Consider the following 25,179-nt stretch of genomic DNA (forward strand, 5'->3'; position numbering starts at 1 on the left):
GCTATCTTTTTTCCATTGGATGGTTTTGGCTCCTTTGTCAAAAATCAAGTGACCATAGGTGTGTGGGTTCATTTCTGGGTCTTCAATTCTATTCCATTGGTCTATCTGTCTGTCTCTGTACCAATACCATGCAGTTTTTATCACTATTGCTCTGTAATACTGCTTGAGTTCAGGGATAGTGATTCCCCCTGAAGTCCTCTTATTGTTGAGGATAGCTTTAGCTATCCTGGGTTTTTTGTTATTCCAGATGAATTTGCAAATTGTTCTGTCTAACTCTTTGAAGAATTGGATTGGTATTTTGATGGGGATTGCATTGAATCTGTAGATTGCTTTTGGTAAAATGGCCATTTTTACTATATTAATCCTGCCAATCCATGAGCATGGGAGATCTTTCCATCTTCTGAGGTCTTCTTCAATTTCTTTCCTCAGTGTCTTGAAATTCTTATTGTACAGATCTTTTACTTGCTTGGTTAAAGTCACACCGAGGTACTTTATATTATTTGGGTCTATTATGAAGGGTGTCGTTTCCCTAATTTCTTTCTTGGCTTGTTTCTCTTTTGTATAGAGGAAGGCAACTGATTTATTTGAGTTAATTTTATACCCAGCCACTTTGCTGAAGTTGTTTATCAGCTTTAGTAGTTCTCTGGTGGAACTTTTGGGATCACTTAAATATACTATCATGTCGTCTGCAAATAGTGATATTTTGACCTCTTCTTTTCCGATCTGTATCCCCTTGATCTCCTTTTGTTGTCTGATTGCTCTGGCTAGAACTTCAAGAACTATATTGAATAAGTAGGGAGAGAGTGGGCAGCCTTGTCTAGTCCCTGATTTTAGTGGGATTGCTTCAAGTTTCTCTCCATTTAGTTTAATGTTAGCAACTGGTTTCCTGTATATGGCTTTTACTATATTTAGGTATGGGCCTTGAATACCTATTCTTTCCAGGACTTTTATCATGAAGGGGTGTTGAATTTTGTCAAATGCTTTCTCAGCATCTAATGAAATGATCATGTGTTTCTGTTCTTTCAGTTTGTTTATATGATGGATCACGTTGATGGTTTTCCTTATTTTAAACCATCCCTGCATGCCTGGGATGAAGCCTACTTGATCATGGTGGATGATTGTTTTGATGTGCTCTTGAATTCGGTTTGCCAGAATTTTATTGAGTATTTTTGCGTCGATATTCATAAGGGAAATTGGTCTGAAGTTCTCTTTCTTTGTTGGGTCTTTGTGTGGTTTAGGTATAAGAGTAATTGTGGCTTCATAGAAGGAATTCGGTAGGGCTCCATCTGTTTCGATTTTGTGGAATAGTTTGGATAATATTGGTATAAGGTCTTCTATGAAGGTTTGATAGAATTCTGCACTAAACCCGTCTGGACCTGGGCTCTTTTTGGTTGGGAGACCTTTAATGACTGCTTCTATTTCCTTAGGAGTTATGGGGTTGTTTAACTCGTTTATCTGTTCCTGATTTAACTTCGATACCTGGTATCTGTCTAGGAAATTGTCCATTTCCTGAAGATTTTCAAGTTTTTTGAATATAGGTTTTTATAGTAAGATCTGATGATTTTTTGAATTTCCTCTGAATCTGTAGTTATGTCTCCCTTTTCATTTCTGATTTTGTTAATTTGGACGCACTCTCTGTGTCCTCTCGTTAGTCTGGCTAAGGGTTTATCTATCTTGTTGATTTTCTCAAAGAACCAACTTTTGGTTCTGTTGATTCTTTCTATGGTCCTTTTTGTTTCTACTTGGTTGATTTCAGCTCTGAGTTTGATTATTTCCTGCCTTCTACTCCTCCTGGGTGTATTTGCTTCTTTTTGTTCTAGAGCTTTTAGGTGTGCTGTCAAGCTGCTGACATATGCTCTTTCCTGTTTCTTTCTGCAGGCACTCAGCCCTATGAGTTTTCCTCTTAGCACAGCTTTCATTGTGTCCCATAAGTTTGGGTATGTTGTACCTTCATTTTCATTAAATTCTAAAACGTTTTTAATTTCTTTCTTTATTTCTTCCTTGACCAGGTTATCATTGAGTAGAGCATTGTTCAATTTCCACGTATATGTGGGCATTCTTCCCTTATTGTTATTGAAGACCAGTTTTAGGCCGTGGTGGTCCGATAGCACGCATGGGATTATTTCTATCTTTCTGTACCTGTTGAGGCCCGTTTTTTGACCAATTATATGGTCAATTTTGGAGAAAGTACCATGAGGAGCTGAGAAGAAGGTATATCCTTTTGCTTTAGGATAGAATGTTCTATAAATATCCGTTAAGTCCATTTGGCTCATGACATCTCTTAGTCTGTCTACATCTCTGTTTAATTTCTGTTTCCATGATCTGTCCATTGATGAGAGTGGGGTGTTGAAATCTCCCACTATTATTGTGTGATGTGCAATGTGTGTTTTGAGCTTTAGTAAGGTTTCTTTTACATATGTAGGTGCCCTTGTATTTGGGGCATAGATATTTAGGATTGAGAGTTCATCTTGGTGGATTTTTCCTTTGATGAATATGAAGTGTCCTTCCTTATCTTTTTTGATGACTTTTAGTTGAAAATTGATTTTATTTGATATTAGAATGGCTACTCCAGCTTGCTTCTTCTGACCATTTGCTTGGAAAATTGTTTTCCAGCCTTTCACTCTGAGGTAATGTCTGTCTTTGTCTCTGAGGTGTGTTTCCTGTAGGCAGCAGAATGCAGGGTCCTCGTTGCGTATCCAGTTTGTTAATCTATGTCTTTTTATTGGGGAGTTGAGGCCATTGATATTGAGAGATATTAAGGAATAGTGATTATTGCTTCCCGTTATATTCATATTTGGAAGTGAGGTTATGTTTGTGTGCTTTCATTCTCTTTGTTTTGTTGCCAAGATGATTAGTTTCTTGCTTCTAGGGTATAGCTTGCCTCCTTATGTTGGGCTTTACCCTTTATTATCCTTTGTAGTGCTGGACTTGTAGAAAGATATTGTGTAAATTTGGTTTTGTCATGGAATATCTTGGTTTCTCCATCTATGTTAATTGAGAGTTTTGCAGGATACAGTAACCTGGGCTGGCATTTGTGTTCTCTTAGGGTCTGTATGACATCTGTCCAGGATCTTCTGGCCTTCATAGTTTCTGGCGAAAAGTCTGGTGTGATTCTGATAGGTCTGCCTTTATATGTTACTTGACCTTTTTCCCTTACTGCTTTTAATATTCTTTCTTTATTTTGTGCGTTTGGTGTTTTGACAATTATGTGACGGGAGGTGTTTCTTTTCTGGTCCAATCTATTTGGAGTTCTGTAGGCTTCTTGTATGCCTATGGGTATCTCTTTTTTTAGGTTAGGGAAGTTTTCTTCTATGATTTTGTTGAAGATATTTACTGGTCCTTTGAGCTGGGAGTCTTCACTCTCTTCTATACCTATTATCCTTAGGTTTGATCTTCTCATTGAGTCCTGGATTTCCTGTATGTTTTGGACCAGTAGCTTTTTCCGCTTTACATTATCTTTGACAGTTGAGTCAATGATTTCTATGGAATCTTCTGCTCCCGAGATTCTCTCTTCCATCTCTTGAATTCTGTTGGTGAAGCTTGTATCTACAGCTCCTTGTCTTTTCTTTTGATTTTCTATGTCCAGGGTTGTTTCCATGTGTTCTTTCTTGATTGCTTCTATTTCCATTTTTAATACCTTCAACTGTTTGATTGTGTTTTCCTGGAATTCTTTCAGGGATTTTTGCGATTCCTCTCTGTAGGCTTCTACTTGTTCTCTAAGGGAGTTCTTTATGTCTTTCTTGAAGTCCTCCAGCATCATGATCAAATATGATTTTGAAACTAGGTCTTGCTTTTCTGGTGTGTTTGGATATTCCGTGTTTGCTTTGGTGTGAGAATTGGGCTCCGATGATGCCATGTAGTCTTGGTTTCTGTTGGTTGGGGTCCTGCGCTTGCCTCTCGCCATCAGATTATCTCTAGTGTTACTTTGTTCTGCTATTTCTGACAGTGGCTAGACTGTCCTATAACCTGTGTGTCAGGAGTGCTGTAGACCTGTTTTCCTGTTTTCTTTCAGCCAGTTATGGGGACAGAGTGTTCTGCTTTCGGGCGTGTAGTTTTTCCTCTCTACAGTCTTCAGCTGTTCCTGTGGGCCTGTGTCTTGAGTTCACCAGGCAGGTTTCTTGCAGGGGAAAAGTTGGTCCTACCTGTGCTTCCAAGGCTCAAGTTTGCTCGTGGGGTACTGCCTAAGTCCTCTCCGCTGTGGCAGCCATCCCCTATTTCTTTCTGGGACTGAGCTACACCATGTCTGCATTGCAGCATTTTGTCTGGGGTGAGATACCGTCAGCAGTCAAGTGTAAAGACGCCCCCCACCATGTGTGTGCTTGAATGTAAAATGGGACATCTATAATATAGACACACACGCATATACACAGACTCACAGAGAGAGGCCAAAAGGGAAGGAGTTGAGTCTTAGGAACCCTCAAAGAAGAGGTAGTGGAAATACAAGATACAGATGTCAGCGAGAACCAGAACAAAGCAGTGTCTTCTATACACGACAGGACCACTATCCCTCAGCCCTAGCTGACAGGAAAGGGAGAGTCAGTTTTCTACAAAGATATAGCTGGTGATAAGCTGGCCAGGCTCTAGGGGCTTGCCCAAGGCCCATGAATTTATGGGCAGCATAAATGACTTGAGTGGGTTATTACAGAGGGCAGAAAGGGAGCTTGAATTTGGAAAAGGGGATTAGGTGTAGATGGATCTGGGAGGAGTTAGCAAGAGACGTGAGATGTAAATTCTATCATTATATAATGTACAAAGTTCTCAAGGAACTAATAAAAGTGGTTTTTAAAGTCCCATATCTGTACTGAACACGTACAAACCATTTTTCTTGTCATCTCCTAAATAACAGCCCCTCATGATTTCATTTCATTAAGTATAAAAGTAATTCAGAGATTATTTAAAATGTAGGAGGGTCTGGGGAGATGGCAGAGGGGTAAAGCCATGTGTGTGGTCACACATGCAAACACCAGTGCTTGGTATGGGAACAGGAGGATGACCGGGGCTTCCTGACAGTGAGCCTCACCTCAGGTTCAGCAAGGGACCCTGTGATAAGGGAATACAGTAGGTAGTGAAAGAGCAGGACACGCTCCACCCTCCCCAAGCCTCTGCACTTACATGTCTCTATGCACACACGCACACACACACACACACACACACACACACACATAAATATGACTAGAGTATATAAGATGCTTGCATAGGTTATATGCAAATACAATGTCGTTTTAGACAGGGAACCTGAGGACTTTTAGATCATTGGGAGTCTTGGGGCCAACTCTCAGCGGACACTATATATCTCCTTATTGTGCAAACGAAACCTTTTTGAGTGTTTGTCAGTAAGTCCACACAGTTCTCCTCCTTTAGTTTCCTGTGTATCACAGAGAATTATCTGGAAATACTGAAAACAAATATAAACTCAAGGGTTCATTGGGGTTTCTAGGCTTGCGTTAAAATCATATTTATTACGATTTATTAAATGGAAGGGAAATCTTCAGCTCCCAACAACAATAGACTCAATCATGTTGGCTTCTGGTTTATCCCATTATGAATAGCAATTAATTGCACATTAATAGCTCCCAATTCTTTGAACTAAATCAGGTTGAAGGGATTTGTTTCCGTACAAATAAGTAACCCCTATGTGGATAATCAAGTAGAAAGGGGGGGGTATAATGCCTTTGTCTTATGAGGGAGTGATGGCTTGATTTTAAACTTGTTATACAAATAACCCTATCCTCTGAGAAATGATATGTAATGATAAAATATACTTCCAAATGGGATGGACACTCATTACTTGATTTCTTTTAAAAGAAAAAAAGAAAACATACTTTAGGATTTTGAATAAGTGTGACCCTCAGAGGTTCAAATACTTGAATGTGTTTGGTTTCCAGTTGGTGGATTGTTTAGAAAGGATTGGGAGTTGTGTTTTAGTTAAAAGAGATGTGTCAATGGGAGGTGGGTGCCTTGAGATTTCAAAAGCCCAACAGGCTTTTCTCTCTCTCCCTCCCTCCATCCCTCCCTCCATCCTTCCCTCTCCCTCTCTCTCCCTCTCCCTCTCTCTCCCTCTCCCTCTCTCTCCCACCCTCCCTTTCCCTCTCCCTCTCTCTCTCCCTCTCTCTCTGTCTCTGTCTCTGTCTCTCTTCCTCTCTCTCTGTCTCTGTCTCTGTCTCTGTCTCTCTCTCTCTCTCTCTCTCTCTCTCATCTGGGGAGCAGGATGTGAGCTCTCAGGATCTACTACAGCCAGGCCTGCCTGCCTGCCAGCCTGCTGTCATGGTGTCTACCACGATGGTCCACGGACTCACCCTCTGAAACTGTAAGATGGCAATTAATTGTTTCCTGTCATACATTGATTTGGTCACGGTGTCTCTTCACAGCAATAGAACAGTAACTAAGGCACACATCTTCCTGTGTATTTTTCTAATACTTCTATATTTATTTCATTAATGTTACCTGTTGTCCATTGAACAGTTTTATGAATAAGTTACAAGTTCAAAGAGAAATAGTGACAAATGGGAGTGGCACTGCTAGGGGGTGTGGCCTTGTTGGAGTGGGTGTGGCCTTGTTGGAGTAGGTGTGTCACTGTGGGGCGTGGGCTTTAAGACCCTAACCCTAGCTGCCTGGAAGCCAGTCTTCTAGCAGCCTTCAGAGGAAGATGTAGAGCGCTCAGCTCCTCCTGCACCATGCCTGCCTAGATGCTGCCATGTTGTGCCTTGATGATAATAGACTGAACCTAAGAATGTGTGATTCAGACTGGGAAATGCAGGTTTTGTCCATATAGAAGAGTCTGCTTTTTACCGTCTAGAACCACTTAAAATTAAACTTATTGGCCAAGTAACAGCATTTCAGTTTGCGAAACACTAGCTGTGTTTATCTTAAAAGTCAACTTCCGAAAAGCTTTTCCCGCTTGGTACGAGCAGATTTCACCTAAGAATGTGTAATTCACACTGGGAAATGCATGTTTTGTCTATATTGAAAAGTATGCTTTTTACCGTCTAGAACCACTTAAAATTAAACTTATTGGCCAAGTAACAGCATTTTACTTTGCATAACACTAGCTGTGTTACCTTCACAGTCAATTTCTTACAAGCTTTTCCCACTTGGACTGAGCAGATTTCGCCTAAGAATATGTGATTCAGACTGGGAAACACAGGTTTTGTCCATATAGAAGAGTATGCTTCTTACCATCTAGAAACACTTGAAATTAAACTTATTGGCCAAGTAACAGCATTTCACTTTGCAAATCACTAGCTGTGTGTTTATGTTCAAAGTCAACTTCTTACAAGCTTTTCCCGCTTTGACCGAACAGAATTTGCCTAAGAATGTGTGACTCAGACTGGGAAACGCATGTTTTTTCCATATAGAAGAGTATGCTTCTTACAGTCTAGAAACACTTAAAATTAATCTTATTGGCCAAGTAATAGCATTTCACTTTGCAAATTACTAGCTTGTTGTAGAGAGCGGCGTGGAGAAAAAAAGATGGCGCCAACATCCACCCTTGTCTAGATATAAATGACTTACTGTGCATGTGCAGGCTTTTCCCCTTGCTAGGGCTTCCTCTAGTGGTGAACATCGGTACTGCACATGTGCGGTTTATGCACCAGGTGTCAGTTGACCGTTAATATGCTAATGAGGTGATTCATTCTCCGCCAATCCCTGGAGGACAAATAGTGGGGTGATCCATGCCCCACCAATCCCTGAGAGATAATTACCAAACTGTTGTCTATATAAGCTGAGCGATTTTGCTGTTCGGGGTCCCTGTTCAAGAGAGCTGTAACACGGAGAAGAGCTGTAACACGGAGAAGAGATGTAACACAGTAAAGGCTTGTTCGCAGAAGAATCCTATTGCCGTGCATCGTTCTTGCTGGTGGGACATTAGGCGCTCGACAAGTGGTGCTGAAACCCGGTAACCAACATCGCCAGTGCCGAGGGGACCCTTCAGTGTGCTGAAGAGGATTCAGAACTTCGAGAAGGTAAATTAAAAGGCAAGCTCCGAGAGGCATGCCCCTTTTTGGATTTAGTCTTGCCATGGAGGGATTGTTGCTCGTTTTTATAGTGACTGTTGTCTTCTTACTAGTTGTGTTAAAATGTGAGGACATAGTCAAGGCAGGACAGAACATTCAAGAGAGAATGTCAGAAATGGAGCAGAGTGAGAAATTAGGAGCACGCAAAAAGAAAAAGGTTACTAAAACAGAAGTGAAAGAGATACAAAAAGCTGAAGAAATGCCGCTGGAGGAAAAAATAGGCGTACCCCGGAGGACGAAGTACAAGTCATCCGGAGAGGATACTTTGTATCCATTAAAAGAATTAGAAGCCTTAGAACTGGCTGGCAGTGACTCTGAGCAAGAGTTGTCAGAGTCTGAGGAGGAGGAATTAGAGGAAGAGGCAGCCATATAAGAGGAAGAAAGATATGGGCCTAGGTGGAGAGCCACTGTGAAGAAACCTAAAGTTATGGGTCCTTCGTGGGCAAGGCTGGTAATTTTGTTTCCTTTTTTTCTTTGTGTGGGATAGAGAAGCCACTGACGGCAAGCTTAAGCCCGGACCAAAACCTCTTTGGTAAATGGTCCCTGCCTGCTTAGAGGATAAACCATGTGAGGAAGCCCTTAGAGCCGTTAGGACAGGTCAGAGGGTCCTTGCAGAGCAACAAGAAAGTATGTCAGAGGGATAAAAGGTCTCGAAAGAAAAAAAGAAAAGAAAAGGAGATAAAAGGAACAGAGAGAAGGCAGAAAAAATGGGGTCAGTACAGCTTTTGTTGTGGCTCAAGTTGAGGCTATTGCTAGGTATGTGATTAGGCTCTGGAAACCTCACAGAGTCATACTGATCAGATTTGATAGAGGTATACCACCTGAAAATTTATTCAGGAGAATCAAACAAAAAGATAAACTTGAGTGTGCCTACTTGGATTCCTGGTCTCAAGGAGAATTAGTAAGTGACAAGGTGCTTCTCTTAAAAAAAGCAGTTTCAATCAACCCTTGGAGCCTTGCACCTGTAGCTAAGATATGTGTAGCCACTTCAATTTTGTTTTCTGATTGGTTTTAAATGTATAAATATTCTCTACATGCCTTGGTTATGGACTATTGGCTTTTAAGTTATTGGATATGGTTTAAAAAAAGGTCAGTTTCACCACCCTCCTCATGTGGGGATTAACCCTCATGGTCTGATCCCGCTAAAACTTTGGCAGATGGATGTCACACACACATATCTCAATTTGGAAATTTAAAATATGCTCATGTTTCTGTTGATACCTGTTCCGGTATTCTACACACTACTCTGATGACTGGTGAAAAGGCTTGTAATGCCATTAGCCATTGCTTAGAGGCATGGGCAGCCTGGGGAAAACCTGATAGTCTCAAGACAGACAACAGGCCTGCCTATACTGCAAAGTCCTTTCAGGCATTTTGCCAGACAATGCAGGTCAAACATACTACAGGATTGCCATACATTCCCCAAGGTCAAGGAATTGTGGAAAGGGTACGTCGTACCTTAAAAGAGCTTATACAAACACAAAAAGAGGGAATTGCCAGCAGCCAAACACCAAAAGAACAGCTTTCTTTAGCTCTTTTTACTCTAAATTTCTTAACCCTACTATTACTACTGGGAATGGTAATACAGGTTAATTCGCTCACCCTGTGGGCTATTGCCACATCCTGGCCAGTACCCATGCCAGTTCATAGCAATTCTACTGTTTTGAGAATAAGACTGGCAGGCATAATCTCTGGCCTTGGTTTCAGTGGGTGCTGTCCAATGAGCAAGGGGCATATACATCCTTGACCCCCTTTGCTAGGTTGATGGGAGAGAACTTCGTGCTGTATAATGTTTCAGCTACCAGAAAAAGGTGATACCAGGTTGATCAATATTCAATATAATAACCTCTTGGTAAATAATACTGCCACTAGTACTTCAGTATGTGCTAGATCACCTTTTTCTGATAAGCACTAATGTAAGCAGTGGTGCTTTAAATTGTAATAGCTCTGATGTAGTCTGCTATTTAGCTGAATGCTGGGATGGCACTAATGACACCGCAGTGATGGTTAAGATTCCCTCCTTTGTGCCAATTCCAGTGGAGGCAAAGCCAGATAGCTTTCCTATTCTTAATTTGCTGAGAGCCAAAAGAGATTTTGGAATTACGGCAGCCATAATTTCAGCCATTGTGCTGTCTGCTGCCGCAGCTACCACAGCTGCAATCGCTATGACCAATCAAATAGAGATGGCTGAGACTGTCAATCAGATTGTAGAAAGAACTGCAGTGGCGCTAGAGATACAAGAAGAATTTAATACCCATTTGGCATCTGTTCTTCTATTAGCCAATCAAAGGATAGATTTAGTTCAAGAACAAATTGAAGCACTGTATCATATGACACAGCTGTCTTGTGTTTCCTCCCTTAGAGGTTTATGCATTACTCCTTTGCGAACTAACTTTTCTCAGCATTCTCAACAGAGCAAAGAAATCTCGAATTATCTAAAAGGAAACTGGTCCATGAAAGCAGAGCAACTATCAAGATAATTGCTGATGCAGATTGCTGTCCTCAACAGCACTAGGCTGGACCCCATCACAGTTGAAGACTTTACCTCATGGATTACCAATGCTTTCTCCCTTTTCAAGGAGTGGGAGGGTATGTTTGTCCCAGGGAGCTATTGTCCTCCTGGGATGCGGAGTAGGTCTCTGGCTTATTGGCCGTTTAAAAAGAGAACATGCCAGACACAAAGTGGTTGTTTACCAGGCTATGACCACCATTAAAAAGGGTGCTTCTCCCAACATATGGCTGGCCTCTTTGAAAGATCAAGAGTTCACCCTTGATCATTTTTGTCACAGTCTTGTGGAGTCATTGTATCCAGGGACGGGCAACATTCCTCAAAATCGGACCAACCTAAGACACGGGGCCTGGTGGCGATAGGGTAACTCTATGACGGGTAAGGGCGAGTTTGGATGAGAACGACCTAAGACAGGAACAATGACAAGATTGACGGGACACCCAGATCTAGACCAGTCATTTTATTAAACAAAAAATGGGGAGATTTAGAGAGCAGCGTGGCGAAACAAAGATGGCGCCGACATCCAGCCTTGTCTGGATATAAGCGACTTACTGCACATGTGCAGGCTTGTTCCCTTGCTAGGGCTCCCTCTAGTGGTGAACAGCGGTACTGCACATGTGCGGTTTATGCACCAGGTGTCAGTTGACCATTAATATGCTAATGAGGTGATTCATTCTCCGCCAATCCCTGGAGGAGAAGTAGTGGGGTGATCCATGCCCCACCAATCCCTGAGAGATAATTAGCATACTGTTGTCTGTATAAGCCGAGCGACTTTGATGCTCGGGGTCCCTGTTCAAGAGAGCTGTAACACTGAGAAGAGCTGTAACACTAAGAAGAGCTGTAACACAGTAAAGGCTTGTTCGCAGAAGAAACCTGTTGCCGCGCGTCGTTCTTGCTGGTGGGACATTAGGCTCGCGACAGCTTGTGTTTATGTTCAAAGTCAACTTGTTACTAGCTTTTCCCTCTTTGACCAAAGAGAATTTTCCTAATAATGTGTGATTCAGAATGCGAAACACATGTTTCGTCTACATAGAAGAGTACAAAACCACTTAAAATTAAACTTATTGGCTTAGTAACAGCCAATCAATTAGCAAAACACTAGCTGTGTTTATCTTGAAAGTCAAATTCCTAAAAGCTTTTCCCACTTGGTACGAACACAATTCGCCTAAGAATGTGTAATACACACTGGGAAATGCATGTTTGTCTATATTGAAAACTACGCTTTTTACCATCTAGAACCACTTAAAATTAAGCTTATTGGCCAAATAACAGCATTTCCCTTTGCATAACACTAGCTGTGTTACCTTCACAGTCAATTTCTTACAAGCTATTCCGACTTGGACTGAACAGATTTCGCCTAAGAATGTGTGATTCAGACTGGGAAACGCAGGTTTTGTCCATATAGAAGAGTATGCATCTTACCATCTAGAAACACTTAAAATTAAACTTACTGGCCAAGTAACAGCATTTCACTTTGCAAATTACTAGCTGTGTGTTTATGTTCAAAGTCAACTTCTTACAAGCTTTTCCCCCTTTGACCGAACAGAATTTGCCTAAGAATGTGTGATTCAGACTGGGAAACGCAGGTTTTGTCCATATAGAAGAGTATGATTCTTACCATCTAAAACCACTTAAAATTAAACTTATTGGCTTAGTAACAGCAATTCACTTTGCAAAACACTACCTGTGTTTTTATCTTCAAAGTCAACTTCCTATGAGCTTTCCCCCCTTGGAATGAACAGAATTTGCCAAAGAATGAGAGATTCAGGCAGGGAAAACCATGTTTTGTCTATATTGAAAAGTCTGCTTTTTACCCTATAAATCCACTTAAAACTAAGCATATTTGCCAAGTAACACCATTCACTTTGCAAATCACTGGTTGTGTGTTTATCTTCAAAGTCAAATTCCTACAAGCTTTTTCCGTTTGGAACGAACAGAAATCGCCAAAGAATGAGAGATTGAGACTGGGAAAAGCTTTTTTAGTCTATATACAAAAGTATGCTTTTTACCATCTAGAACCACTTTAAACTAAGCTTAATCTCCAAGTAAGAACAAGTCACTTTGTAAAACACAAGCTGTGTTTTTATCGTCAAATCAACGTCCTACAGACTTTTCCCGGTTGGAAGGAACACCATTTGCCTAAGAATGTGTGATTCAGACTGGGAACACCAGGTTTTGTCCATATAGAAGAGTCTGCTTCTTACCATCTAGAAACACTTAAAATTAAACTTATTAGCAAAGTAACAGCATTTCACTTTGGATAACACTAGCTGTGCGTTTTTATTCAAAGTCAACTTCTTAAAAGCTTTTCCCACTGGACCAAAAAGATTTCACCTAAGAATGTGTGATTCAGACTGGGAAACACAGGTTTTGTCCATATAGAAGTTTATGCTTCTTACCGTCTAGAAACACTTATAAATAAACTTATTGGCCAAGTAATAGCATTTCACTTTGCAAATTACTAGCTTGTGTTTATGTTCAAAGTCAACTTGTTACTAGCTTTTACCTCTTTGACCAAACAAAATTTGCATAATAATGTGTGATTCAGAATGGGAAACGAATGTTTCGTCTATATAGAAGAGTATAGAACCACTTAAAATTAAACTTATTGGCTTAGTAACAGCCATTCAATTAGCAAAACACTAGCCGTGTTTATCTTGAAAGTTAAATTACTAAAAGCTTTTCCTGCTTGGTATGAACAGAATTTGCCTAAGAATGTGAAATTCACACTGGGAAATGCATGTTTTGTCAATATAGAAATGTATGCTTTTTATGGTCTAGAACCACTTAAAACTAAGCTTATTGGCCAAGTAACAGCACTTCACTTTGCAAAACACTAGCTGTGTGTTTATCTTCAAAGTCAACTTCCTACAACCTTTTCCTGCTGGAACCAACAGAATTCTACAAAGAATGTTCGATTCAGACTGGGAAACCCATGTATTGTCTATATTGAAAAGTGTGCTTTTTACTCTGTAGAACCACTTAAAACTAAGCTTATTCACCAAGTAACAGCCATTCACTTTGCAAATCACTAGCTTTGTGTTCAGCTTCAAAGTCAAATTCCTACAAGCTTTTCCTGCTTAAAAGGAACAGAATTCATCAAGAATGAGAGATTGAGACTGGGAAAAGGATTTTTAGTCTATATAGAAAAGTATGCTTTCTACCATCTAGAACGACTTAAAACTAAGCTTAATCACCAAGTAAGAACAATTCACTTCGTAAAACGAAAAAAAGGCTGTTTTTTTTATATTCAAAGTCAACTTCTTACAAGCTTTTCCCGCTAGGAACGAATAGAATTCACCAAAGAATGTTCGATTCAGACTGGGAAAACAATGTTTTGTCTATCTTGAATAGTCTGCTTTTTACTCTCTAGAACCACTTAAAACTAATCTTATTCGCCAAGTAACACCTTTCACTGTACAAATCACTAGCTGTGTGTTTATCTTCAAAGTCAAGTTCCTACAAGCTTTTCCCTCTTGGAACGAACAGAATTCGCCTGAGAATATGTGAGTTAGACAGGGAAATGCACTTTTTTTCTATATAGAAAAGTATGCTTTTTACCTTCTAGGACCTTTTAAAACAAAGCTTATTGGCCAAGTAACAGCAATTCACTTTGCAAAACACTAGCTGTGTGTCTATCTTCAATATCAACTTCCTACAAGCTTTTCCTGCTTGGATGAACAGAATTTGCCCATGAATGAGAGACTCAGACTGGGAAAACCATGTTTTGTCTATACTGAAAAGTCTGCTTTTTACCGTCTAGCACCACTGAAAACTAAATGTATTGGCCAAGTAACAACAATTCACTTTTCAAAACACCAGCTGTGTGTTTATCTTCAACGTCAAGTTCCTACAAGATTTTCTCGCTTGGATTGAACAGAATTCCCCAAAGAATGAGATCCAGACTGGGAAAACCATGTTTTGTCTATATTGAAAACTCTGCTTTTTTCCCGTTAGAACCACTTAAAACTTAGCTTATTGGCCAAGTAACAACATTCAATTTGCCAAACACTAGCAGTGTGTTTATCTTGAAAGTCAACTTCCTACAAGCTTTTCCCTCTTGGAAAGAACAGAATTCGCCAAAGAGTGAGAGATAGAGACTGGAAAAAGCTTTTTTAGTCTATATAGATAAGTATGCTTTTTACCATCTATAACTACTTAAAACTAAGATTAATCCCCAAGTAAGAACAATTCACTTTGTAAAACACTAGCTGTGTGTTTATCTTCAAAGTCAACTTCCTACAAACTTTTTCTGCTTGGAACAAACATGATTCGCCTACGAATGTGTGATTCAGTCTTGGAAATGCATGTTTTGTCCATATAGAAAAGTATGATTTTTGCCTTCTAGGACCACTCAATACAAAGCTTAATCGCCATGTAAGGACAATTCACTTTGTAAAACACTAGCTGTGTGTTTTTCTTCAAAGTCACCTTCCTACAATCTTTTCCCGCTTGGATCGAACACGATTCGCCAGAGAATGTGTGGTGCAGACTGGGAAATGCATGTTTTGTCTATACATTAAAGACTGCTTTTTCGCCTCTAGAACCACTAAAAACTAAGCTTATTGGCCAAGTAACAGCAATTCACTTTGCAAAACACTAGCGTGTGTTTATGTTCAAAGTCAACTTCCTATAACTTTTTCCCGCTTCGAATGAACAGATTTTGCCAAAGAATGAGAGATTCAGACTTGGAAAACCAGGTTATGTCTATATTGAAAAGTCTGCTTTTTACCCTCTAGAGCCACTAGAGACTAAGCATATTTGCCAAGTAACACCATTCAATTTGCAAATCACTAGCTCTGTGTTTACTTTCAAAGTCAAATTCCTACAAGCTTTTCCCACTTGGATGGAACAGAATTCGCCAAAGAATGTGTTATTCAGACTGTGAAAGGCATGTTTTGTTTATATAGAAAAGTATGCTTTTTACCTTCTAGGACCATTTAAAACAAAGCTTATTGGCCAAGTAACAGCAATTCACTTTGTAAAACACTAGCTGTGTGTCTATCTTCAAAGTCACCTTCCTACAAGCTTTTCCTGCTTGGATGAACAGAATTCGCCAAAGAATGAGAGATTCAGACTGGGAAAACCATGTTTTGTGTTTAATGAAAGGTCTGCTTTTTACCCTCTAGAGCCACTTAAAACTAAGCTTATTCACCACGTAACAGCAATTCACTTTGCAAATCACTAATTGTGTGTTTATCTTCAAAGTCAAGTTCCTACTAGCTTTTCCTGCTTGTTTGGAACAGAATTCACCAAAGAATTAGAGATTGAGACTGGGAAAACCTTTTTTAGTCTATATAGAATAGAATGCTTTTTACCATCTAGAACTACTTAAAACTAAACTTAATCACCAAGTAAGAACAATTCACTTTGCAAAACACTCGCTGTGTGTTTATCTTCAAAGTCAACTTCCTACAAGCTTTTCCTGCTGGAAGGAACAGAATTCTCCAAAGAATGTTCGATTCACACTGGGAAACCCATGTTTTATCAATATTGAAAAGTGTCCTTTTTTCCCTCAAGAACCACTTAAAACTAAGCTTATTCCCAAGTAACAGCCATTCACTTTGCAAATCACTAGCTTTGTGTTCAGCTTCAAAGTCAAGTTCCTACAAGCTTTTCCCGCTTGGAAGGAACAGAATTCGCCAAAGAATAAGATATTGAGACTGGGAAAAGCTTTTTTACTCTATATAAAAAAGTACGCTTTTTATCATCTAGAATTACTTAAAACTAAGCTTAATCGCCAAGTAAGAACAATTCACTTTTTAAAACATTAGATGTGTTTTTATGTTCAAAGCCAACTTCCTACAAACTTTTTCCGCTTGAAACAAGCACGATTCGCCTAAGAATGTGTGATTCAGACTGGGAAACGCATGTTTTGTCTATATAGAAAAGTATGCTTTTTACCTTCTAGGGCCACTCAATACTAAGCTTAATCGCCAAGTAAGAACAATTCACTGTGTAAAACACTATCTGTGTGTTTATCTTCAAAGTCAACTTCCTGCAAACTTTTCCCGCTTGGAACGAACACGATTCGCCAAAGAATGAGAGATTCTGACTGGGAAAAGCAGGTAATGTCTATATTGAAAAGACTGCTTTTTTAAGCTTATTGGCAAAGTTACAGCAATTCACTTTGCAAAACACTAGCTGTGCGTTTATCTTCAAAGTCAACTTCCTACAAGCTTTACCCAATTGGAAGGAACAGAATTCCCCAAAGAATGAAAGATTAAGACTGGGAAACCCATGTTTTGGATATATTGAAATTCTGCTTCTTACCCTCTAGAACCACTTAAAACTAAGCTTATTCGCCTACTAACAGCAATTCACTTTGCAAAACACTACCAGTGTGTTTATCTTCAATGTCAAGTTCCTACAAGCTTTTCCCGCTTGGAACGAACAGAATTCGCCAAAGAGTGAGAGATTGAGACTGGGAAAAGCTTTTTTAGACTATATAGATAAGTATGCTTTTTACCATCTAGAACTACTTAAAACTAAGCTTAGTCCCCAAGTAAGAACAATTCACTTTGTAAAACACTAGCTGTGTGTTTATATTCAAAGTCAACTTCCTACAAACTTTTTCCGCTTGGACCAAACACGATTCACCTAAGAATGTGTCATTCGGTCTTGGAAACGCATATTTTGTCTATATAGAAAAGTATGCTTTTTGCCTTCTAGGACCACTCAATACTAAGCTTAATCGCAACGTAAGAACAATTCACTTTGTAAAACACTAGCTGTGTGTTTTTCTTCAAAGTCACCTTCCTGCAAACCTTTCCTGCTTGGAACGATAACGATTCGCCAAAGGACGTGTGGTTCAGATTGGGAAATGCATGTTTTGTCTATACATTAAAGTCTGCTTTTTAGCCTCTAGAACCACTGACAACTAAGCTTATTGGCCAAGTAACAGCAATTCACTTTGAAAAACACTAGCTGTGTGTTTATATTCAAAGTCAACTTCCTACAAGCTTTTCCCACTTGGAATGAGCAAGATTCGCCTAAGAATGTGTGATTCAGACTGGGAAACGCATGTTTTGTCTATATAGAAAAGTATGCTTTTTACCATCTAGAACTATTTAAAATTAAACTTATTACCCAAGTAACAGCAATTCACTTTGCCAATCACTAGCTGTGTGTTTATCTTCGAACTCAAGTTCCTACAAGCTTTTCCTGCTTGGAATGAACAGAGATCGCCAAAGAATGAGAGATTGAGACTGGGAAAAGCTTTTTATTCTATATAGAAAAGTATGTTTTTTACCATATACAACCACTTAAAACTAAGCTTAATCTCCAAGTAAGAACCATTCACTTTGTAAAACACTAGCTGTGATTTTATTCAAATTCAACTTCCTACACACTTTTCCCGCTTGGAAAGAAAACGATTCCCCTAAGAATGTGTGATTCAGACTGGGAAACCCATGTTTTGTCTGTATAAAAAAGTATGCTTCTTACCATCTAGGACCACTTAAAACTTAGCTTATTGGCCAATTAACAGCAATTCACTTTGAAAACACTAGATGTGTGTTTATCTTCAAAGTCAACTTCCTACAAGCTTTTCCCGCTTCGAAGGAAGAAATTTGGCCAAAGTGTGAGAGATTCAGAATGGGAAAACCATGTTTTGTCTATATAGAAAAGTATGATTTTGAGAGAGGCAGACACGCCTGGGAAACCAGAAGAGACTGCACTCTGTGCACATCCAGGCACCAGAGGAAAACACCAAACGCCATCTTGAACCCTGGTGCACGGAGGCTCCCGGAAAGAGCGGCGCAGATCTTCCCGGTTGCTGCCACAGCGGAGAGGACTTAGGCAGTACCCCACGAGCAAACTTGAGCCTTGGAACTGCAGGTAGGACCAACTTTTCCCCTGCAAGAAACCTGCCTGGTGAACTCAGGACACACAGAGGCAAAATTCCTCTAAGGCCGGGCACTTCCTGTGTTTACCAGAAGTCCCACACCGGCGGATCCCGGACCGCAGCAGCTCTCTGCTCCCAAACCCCGTGGGAGAGAGACCTCACCGCCTGATCAGGTGGGCACTCCTGAGGCTGCAGAGCGGAGGAGACCACCAACACGGCCCACCCCTGCCCACATCCCTGGCCCAAGAGGCAACTGTATAAGGCCTCTGGGTTCCCGTAGGGGAGGGCCCAAGAGCGGCAGGACCCCTGCGCCTGAGACACTGCTGGAACCTGGAGGAAACAGACCGGATAAACAGTTCTCTGCACCCAAATCCCGTGGGAGGGAGAGCTGAACCTTCAGAGAGGCAGACACGCCTAGGAAACCAGAAGAGACTGCACTCTGTGCACATCCAGGTGCCAGAGGAAAACACCAAACGTCATCTGAAACCCTGGTGCACGGAGGCTCCCGGAAGGAGCGGCACAGATCTTCCCGGTTGCTGCCACAGCGGAGAGGACTTAGGCAGTACCACACGAGCAAACTTGAGCCTTGGAACCGCAGGTAGGACCAACTTTTCCCCTGCAAGAAACGTGCCTGGTGAACTCAAGACACAGACCCACAGGAACAGCTGAAGACCTGTAGAGAGGAAAAACTACACGCCCGAAAGCAGAACACTCTGTCCCCATAACTGGCTGAAAGAAAACAGGAAAACAGGTCTACAGCACTCCTGACACACAGGTTATAGGACAGTCTAGCCACTGTCAGAAATAGCAGAACAAAGTAACACTAGAGATAATCTGATGGCGAGAGGCAAGCGCAGGACCCCAACCAACAGAAACCAAGACTACATGGCATCATCGGAGCCCAATTCTCACACCAAAGCAAACACGGAATATCCAAACACACCAGAAAAGCAAGACCTAGTTTCAAAATCATATTTGATCATGATGCTGGAGGACTTCAAGAAAGACATAAAGAACTCCCTTAGAGAACAAGTAGAAGCCTACAGAGAGGAATCGCAAAAATCCCTGAAAGAATTCCAGGAAAACACAATCAAACAGTTGAAGGTATTAAAAATGGAAATAGAAGCAATCAAGAAAGAACACATGGAAACAACCCTGGACATAGAAAATCAAAAGAAAAGACAAGGAGCTGTAGATACAAGCTTCACCAACAGAATTCAAGAGATGGAAGAGAGAATCTCGGGAGCAGAAGATTCCATAGAAATCATTGACTCAACTGTCAAAGATAATGTAAAGCGGAAAAAGCTACTGGTCCAAAACATACAGGAAATCCAGGACTCAATGAGAAGATCAAACCTAAGGATAATAGGTATAGAAGAGAGTGAAGACTCCCAGCTCAAAGGACCAGTAAATATCTTCAACAAAATCATAGAAGAAAACTTCCCTAACCTAAAAAAAGAGATACCCATAGGCATACAAGAAGCCTACAGAACTCCAAATAGATTGGACCAGAAAAGAAACACCTCCCGTCACATAATTGTCAAAACACCAAACGCACAAAATAAAGAAAGAATATTAAAAGCAGTAAGGGAAAAAGGTCAAGTAACATATAAAGGCAGACCTATCAGAATCACACCAGACTTTTCGCCAGAAACTATGAAGGCCAGAAGATCCTGGACAGATGTCATACAGACCCTAAGAGAACACAAATGCCAGCCCAGGTTACTGTATCCTGCAAAACTCTCAATTAACATAGATGGAGAAACCAAGATATTCCATGACAAAACCAAATTTACACAATATCTTTCTACAAGTCCAGCACTACAAAGGATAATAAAGGGTAAAGCCCAACATAAGGAGGCAAGCTATACCCTAGAAGCAAGAAACTAATCATCTTGGCAACAAAACAAAGAGAATGAAAGCACACAAACATAACCTCACTTCCAAATATGAATATAACGGGAAGCAATAATCACTATTCCTTAATATCTCTCAATATCAATGGCCTCAACTCCCCAATAAAAAGACATAGATTAACAAACTGGATACGCAACGAGGACCCTGCATTCTGCTGCCTACAGGAAACACACCTCAGAGACAAAGACAGACATTACCTCAGAGTAAAAGGCTGGAAAACAATTTTCCAAGCAAATGGTCAGAAGAAGCAAGCTGGAGTAGCCATTCTAATATCAAATAAAATCAATTTTCAACTAAAAGTCATCAAAAAAGATAAGGAAGGACACTTCATATTCATCAAAGGAAAAATCCACCAAGATGAACTCTCAATCCTAAATATCTATGCCCCAAATACAAGGGCACCTACATATGTAAAAGAAATCTTACTAAAGCTCAAAACACACATTGCACCTCACACAATAATAGTGGGAGATTTCAACACCCCACTCTCATCAATGGACAGATCATGGAAACAGAAATTAAACAGAGATGTAGACAGACTAAGAGAAGTCATGAGCCAAATGGACTTAACGGATATTTATAGAACATTCTATCCTAAAGCAAAAGGATATACCTTCTTCTCAGCTCCTCATGGTACTTTCTCCAAAATTGACCATATAATTGGTCAAAAAACGGGCCTCAACAGGTACAGAAAGATAGAAATAATCCCATGCGTGCTATCGGACCACCACGGCCTAAAACTGGTCTTCAATAACAATAAGGGAAGAATGCCCACATATACGTGGAAATTGAACAATGCTCTACTCAATGATAACCTGGTCAAGGAAGAAATAAAGAAAGAAATTAAAAACGTTTTAGAATTTAATGAAAATGAAGGTACAACATACCCAAACTTATGGGACACAATGAAAGCTGTGCTAAGAGGAAAACTCATAGGGCTGAGTGCCTGCAGAAAGAAACAGGAAAGAGCATATGTCAGCAGCTTGACAGCACACCTAAAAGCTCTAGAACAAAAAGAAGCAAATACACCCAGGAGGAGTAGAAGGCAGGAAATAATCAAACTCAGAGCTGAAATCAACCAAGTAGAAACAAAAAGGACCATAGAAAGAATCAACAGAACCAAAAGTTGGTTCTTTGAGAAAATCAACAAGATAGATAAACCCTTAGCCAGACTAACGAGAGGACACAGAGAGTGCGTCCAAATTAACAAAATCAGAAATGAAAAGGGAGACATAACTACAGATTCAGAGGAAATTCAAAAAATCATCAGATCTTACTATAAAAACCTATATTCAACAAAACTTGAAAATCTTCAGGAAATGGACAATTTCCTAGACAGATACCAGGTATCGAAGTTAAATCAGGAACAGATAAACCAGTTAAACAACCCCATAACTCCTAAGGAAATAGAAGCAGTCATTAAAGGTCTCCCAACCAAAAAGAGCCCAGGTCCAGACGGGTTTAGTGCAGAATTCTATCAAACCTTCACAGAAGACCTCATACCAATATTATCCAAACTATTCCACAAAATTGAAACAGATGGAGCCCTACCGAATTCCTTCTATGAAGCCACAATTACTCTTATACCTAAACCACACAAAGACCCAACAAAGAAAGAGAACTTCAGACCAATTTCCCTTATGAATATCGACGCAAAAATACTCAATAAAATTCTGTCAAACCGAATTCAAGAGCACATCAAAACAATCATCCACCATGATCAAGTAGGCTTCATCCCAGGCATGCAGGGATGGTTTAATATAAGGAAAACCATCAACGTGATCCATCATATAAACAAACTGAAAGAACAGAACCACATGATCATTTCATTAGATGCTGAGAAAACATTTGACAAAATTCAACACCCCTTCATGATAAAAGTCCTGGAAAGAATAGGTATTCAAGGCCCATACCTAAACATAGTAAAAGCCATATACAGCAAACCAGTTGCTAACATTAAACTAAATGGAGAGAAACTTGAAGCAATCCCACTAAAATCAGGGACTAGACAAGGCTGCCCACTCTCTCCCTACTTATTCAATATAGTTCTTGAAGTTCTAGCCAGAGCAATCAGACAACAAAAGGAGATCAAGGGGATACAGATCGGAAAAGAAGAGGTCAAAATATCACTATTTGCAGAAAACATGATAGTATATTTAAGTGATCCCAAAAGTTCCACCAGAGAACTACTAAAGCTGATAAACAACTTCAGCAAAGTGGCTGGGTATAAAATTAACTCAAATAAATCAGTTGCCTTCCTCTATACAAAAGAGAAACAAGCCGAGAAAGAAATTAGGGAAACGACACCCTTCATAATAGACCCAAATAATATAAAGTACCTCGGTGTGACTTTAACCAAGCAGGTAAAAGATCTGTACAATAAGAACTTCAAGACACTGAGGAAAGAAATTGAAGAAGACCTCAGAAGATGGAAAGATCTCCCATGCTCATGGATTGGCAGGATTAATATAGTAAAAATGGCCATTTTACCAAAAGCAATCTACAGATTCAATGCAATCCCCATCAAAATACCAATCCAATTCTTCAAAGAGTTAGACAGAACAATTTGCAAATTCATCTGGAATAACAAAAAACCCAGGATAGCTAAAGCTATCCTCAACAATAAGAGGAATTCAGGGGGAATCACTATCCCTGAACTCAAGCAGTATTACAGAGCAATTGTGATAAAAACTGCATGGTATTGGTACAGAGACAGACAGATAGACCAATGGAATAGAATTGAAGACCCAGAAATGAACCCACACACCTATGGTCACTTGATTTTTGACAAAGGAGCCAAAACCATCCAATGGAAAAAAGATAGCATTTTCAGCAAATGATGCTGGTTCAACTGGAGGGCAACATGTAGAAGAATGCAGATTGATCCATGCTTATCACCCTGTACAAAGCTTAAGTCCAAGTGGATCAAGGACCTCCACATCAAACCAGACACACTCAAACTATTAGAAGAAAAACTAGGGAAGCATCTGGAACACATGGGCACTGGAAAAAATTTCCTGAACAAAACACCAATGGCTTATGCTCTAAGATCAAGAATCGACAAATGGGATCTCATAAAACTGCAAAGCTTCTGTAAGGCAAAGGACACTGTGGTTAGGACAAAACGGCAACCAACAGATTGGGAAAAGATCTTTACCAATCCTATAACAGATAGAGGCCTTATATCCAAAATATACAAAGAACTCAAGAAGTTAGACCGCAGGGAAACAAATAACCCTATTAAAAAATGGGGTTCAGAGCTAAACAAAGAATTCACAGCTGAGGAATGCCGAATGGCTGAGAAACACCTAAAGAAATGTTCAACATCTTTAGTCATAAGGGAAATGCAAATCAAAACAACCCTGAGATTTCACCTCACACCAGTGAGAATGGCTAAGATCAAAAACTCAGGTGACAGCAGATGCTGGCGAGGATGTGGAGAAAGAGGAACACTCCTCCATTGTTGGTGGGATTGCAGACTGGTAAAACCATTCTGGAAATCAGTCTGGAGGTTCCTCAGAAAATTGGACATTGAACTGCCTGAGGATCCAGCCATACCTCTCTTAGGCATATACCCAAAAGATGCCTCAACATATAAAAGAGACACGTGCTCCACTATGTTCATCGCAGCCTTATTTATAATAGCCAGAAACTAGAAAGAACCCAGATGCTCTTCAACAGAGGAATGGATACAGAAAATGTGGTACATCTACACAATGGAATATTACTCAGATATCAAAAACAACGAGTTTATGAAATTCATAGGCAAATGGTTGGAACTGGAAAATATCATCCTGAGTGAGCTAACCCACTCACAGAAAGACATACATGGTATGCACTCATTGATAAGTGGCTATTAGCCCAAATGCTTGAATTACCCTAGATCCCTAGAACAAAGGAAACTCAAGACGGATGATCAAAATGTGAATGCTTCACTCCTTCTTTAAATGAGGAAAAAGAATACCCTTGGCAGGGAAGGGAGAGGCAAAGATTAAAACAGAGACTGAAGGAACACCCATTCAGAGCCTGCCCCACAGGTGGCCCATACATATACAGCCACCCAATTAGACAAGATGGATGAAGCAAAGAAGTGCAGACCGACAGGAGCCGGATGTAGATCGCTCCTGAGAGACACAGCCAGAATACAGCAAATACAGAGGCGAATGCCAGCAGCAAACCACTGAACTGAGAATAGGTCCCCGTTGAAGGAATCAGAGAAAGAACTGGAAGAGCTTGAAGGTGCTCGAGACCCCAAAAGTACAACAATGTCAAGCAACCAGAGCTTCCAGGGACTAAGCCACTACCTAAAGACCATACATGGACTGACCCTGGACTCTGTCCCCATAGGTAACAATGAATATCCTAGTAAGAGCACCAGTGGAAGGGGAAGCCCTGGGTCCTGCTAAGACTGAACCCCCAGTGAACTAGACTATGCGGGGAGGGTGGCAATGGGGGGAGGTTCGGGAGGGGAACACCCACAAGGAAGGGGAGGGGGGAGGGTGATGTTTGTCTGGAAACCGGGAAAGGGAATAATACTTGAAATGTATATAAGAAATACTCAAGTTAATAAAAAAAAATAAAATAAAATAAAAAAATAAATAAATAAAAAAAAAAGAAAAAAAAAGAAAATTGTTTAAGAAAAAAAAAAAAAAGAAAATTATGATTTTTACCTTCTAGGACCACTCAATACTAAGCTTAATCGCCAAGTAAGAACAATTCACTATGTAAAACACTCTCTGTGTGTTTATCTTCAAAGTCAACTTCCTGCAAACTTTTCCCGCTTGGAATGAACACGATTCGCCAAAGAATGAGAGATTCTGACTGGGAAAACCAGGTAATGTCTATATTGAAAAGTCTGCTTTTTACCCTCTAGAACAACTGAAAACTAAGCA

Source organism: Rattus norvegicus, chromosome Y (assembly GCF_021556685.1).
Source record: "Rattus norvegicus strain SHRSP/BbbUtx chromosome Y, alternate assembly SHRSP_T2T, whole genome shotgun sequence".
NCBI lineage: Eukaryota > Metazoa > Chordata > Mammalia > Rodentia > Muridae > Rattus > Rattus norvegicus.